This window comes from Eumetopias jubatus, unplaced genomic scaffold (assembly GCF_037043125.1).
Source record: "Eumetopias jubatus isolate StellerSeaLion01/CBP00866 unplaced genomic scaffold, mEumJub1_p1.0 scaffold_5, whole genome shotgun sequence".
In the NCBI taxonomy this organism is placed as follows: Eukaryota; Metazoa; Chordata; class Mammalia; order Carnivora; family Otariidae; genus Eumetopias; species Eumetopias jubatus.
In genome coordinates this window covers 67,210,452-67,213,618 of record NW_028274811.1, presented here as the reverse complement: position 1 = coordinate 67,213,618, position 3,167 = coordinate 67,210,452, and the positions used below count along the sequence as shown (strand labels likewise).

The window sequence follows — 3,167 nt, the reverse complement described above, 5'->3', positions numbered from 1 at the left end:
AACGTTAAAATATCCAGACATTCTGTTTTCATCAAGAAAATCTAAGAACTGCAAGTGGAAATTGCTAAAACTTAGTAACATAATCAAGAATGAAAGATATTTGTCCTTATTTTCTAAGCAGACAATCAACTGTAAGTAAGGCTATTTGCATAGTGAATTAGTATTATATTTTAATTCAGCTCCAATGCCAAGCAGATATGGTCTTTAACCTTGCTGTAAGAATGTGGTTTGTATACCAAGATGAAATGTCTAAATGTCCATTCAATAACTTTATAGAGTTGATCTAAGAAAGAAAACCTGATTTGCCCTCAGTGCTTATAAAACTGTTATTTTTGAATTCTGTGAGGCTTTTGTTTTTAAGTTAAATACACTGAATGAGTGCTAACACTTTATAAGCTGGATATTATTTTGACTTAAACTCTTTATGCCATGTAAACTCTTTATGCCATGTAAAGATGCTTAACAACTGAGACACCCAGGTGCCCCTACCCATCACCCATTTAACCCATTCCCCACCCACCTCCCTCCATCAACCCTCAGTTCTCTATAGTTAAGAGTCTCTCCATGGGGCACCTGGGTGGCTTAGTCATTAAGTGTCTGCCTTCGGCTCAGGTCATGATCCCAAGGTCCTGGGATCAAGCCCCACATCGGGCTCCCTGCTCAGCGGAGAGCCTGCTTCTCCCTCTCCCTCTGCCTGCCTCTCTGCCTACTTGTGCTCTCTTTCTGTCAAATAAATAAATAAAATCTTTAAAAAAAAAAAGTCTCTCCATGCTAATCTCTGTATTGTTCCAGTTTTAGTATATGTGCTGCTGAAGCGAGCACTGTTTTTTCTAGGCTCTTAACACTAACATAGGACTCCCTGGAAATAAATATTTTATATCCATTTCACATTTTGAAGCATAGTTTGCAAAAGAAAGAGTTATGTTTGGTCATTCAAATCATCCAAGGCTGTGCCTTAGAACTATCTAATTTATACTGTAAATTAAACTCAGGTTCATGATTGATTACAAACTGCCAATAAAAAGCAATAAATCAGATGTCTGAAATAAGTAAAGTGTGAACAATATAAAAAGGTTTTTAAATTTTTTAAACATAAGATTCTGATTCAACATGGCAGTCTGACCCTCCTAAAACATTAATAAATTATAGAAAGCCATGTTTAAATGTATAAAAGAACATAAGAAGAATCTGCGAAAGAGAGATTTTGTAAAAGTTCTAGAAGTTGAAAAATAGATGGAGGAATGGTAACTAATGAACCAGGGAGGAAGCAGCCACTACCTAGAATATGCAGAGGTGACTAGAGACAAAGAGGGGTCCAGACTGCCTTGTGGAACCCTGAAAGGCTCAGAACTCAGAAATAGGTGTGAGGGAGGATGAAGGTGAGATGTGTGACTAAAAACAGACATTTAATTGATTATATGTGAAATCATCAATGCCCCCACTCCAATATGTACAGCATAGGCAATTGTATCATTTTGCAATATAATGAAAGTCCTTCTCTATAGAGAAATTGTCAAAGTGGATCCAGGGAACTTGTGCTGCCATTGATACTACAGAACAAAGACCTGTGTGTTATGACAAGTATGTGTTCTTCAATAAAATGGCCAAAGCTCCCAAATTACATTTTATTAATCGAACTGCCCGTAGATAAGACCCTACCCATGTTCAGAGAGCAACCAGTCAGCCATTTTACTATTTCCTATTTATAAGCAGATGCCAAGCATCTCTAATCATTTGAGAAGAGCCACCATTATGAATGAGAAAGGCCCAGAAAAACTCATAAAAAGAGAGAAACAAACACAGAGATGACAGTACTTTGAAGGAAATAGATTGTTCAGGAACAACAAAAACAGAAAAAAAATCCGTAAAAGAAAGCATAAACGTCAGTAAAATAAGAACGGGATGGAAAAAAAAAAGATTATAGATGGGGTAAGTGTTCCTTGCATTTAAAAATGTGATTATCAGGACTCTGAGAAACAAACAGGGTTTTAGAGGTGAGGAGAGTGGGAGATGAGTTAGCCCAGTGATGGGTATTAAGGAGGGCACGTACTGCATGGAGCACTGGGTGTTATATGAAAACAATGAATCATGGATCACTACATCAAAAACTAATGATGTTTTGTATGGTAACTAACATAACATAATAAAATAAAAAATGTGATTATCAGACTAAAATACAATTGAATGAAGAATAAAATTAAATTTCAAAAGAAAGGTAGAAAGGTAAATAGAAAATATAAAGGACATGCAAGAGAGAAAAACATTGTCTTAAAAGCTAATAGGAATTGGGACGCCTGGGTGGCTCAGTCGTTAAGTGTCTGCCTTCGGTTCAGGTCATGATCCCAGGGTCCTGGGATCGAGTCCCGTATCAGGCTCCTTGCTCAGTGAGGAGCCTGCCTCTCCCTCTCCCTCTGCTGCTCCTCCTGTTTGTGCTCTCTCTCTCTCTCTGACAAATAAATAAAAATCTTTAAAAAAATAAAAAGCTAATAGGAATTTTAGAAACAGAAAAAAAAGACAACTAAAGAGAGGAAATAGAGTTAAAGACCATGAGTACTCAGGTTGAAGGTATCAATTCAATGCTCAGAACAGTGAATAAATGCAGACCCATATTCAATACGTTATTTAAATGTACAGAACACTAACGATAAAGAGAAGACTAAAAGTTTCCTGGGGGCAGGGGTGCCTGAACTTTTACAACAGAATCAGATTCAGTTGGTCTTCGTATCAGCCATAGCAAAAGATAGTAGATCAGTGTCTTAAATTTTCTGAAGGAAAATATTTTAAACCTAGAATTCTTCACACACACACACACACAAAATAATCAATCAATCAATCAATCAATCAATAAAATGACATGACAGGTGTCTGGGTGGCTCAGTCGGTTAAGCATTAGACTCTTAATTTTGGCTCAGGTAATGATCTCAGGGTCGTGAGATGGAGCCCTACATCAGGCTTCTCACTCAGTGGGGAGTCTGCTTGAGATTTTCTCTCTCTCCCTCTGCTCCTCCCCACCCCATGCACACGTGTGTGTGCTCTCTCTCTCAAATAAATGAATCTTAAAAAAAAAATGACATTAGATACAATGCAGAAAATATTGGCTACCACCCAGGAAAATAATGAAGGATGTCTCAGCCTATCAGTTGTAGAGACAGCTTGGAGAGCTATTT

General features: G+C 37.4%; 1 pseudogene; it reads right to left on the bottom strand.

The window, feature by feature from the left end:
• Positions 1-730: 730 nt before the first annotated feature.
• On the bottom strand, positions 731-822 carry LOC148164367 (U6 spliceosomal RNA; annotated as a pseudogene).
• Between the last annotated feature and the right edge of the window lie 2,345 nt (positions 823-3,167).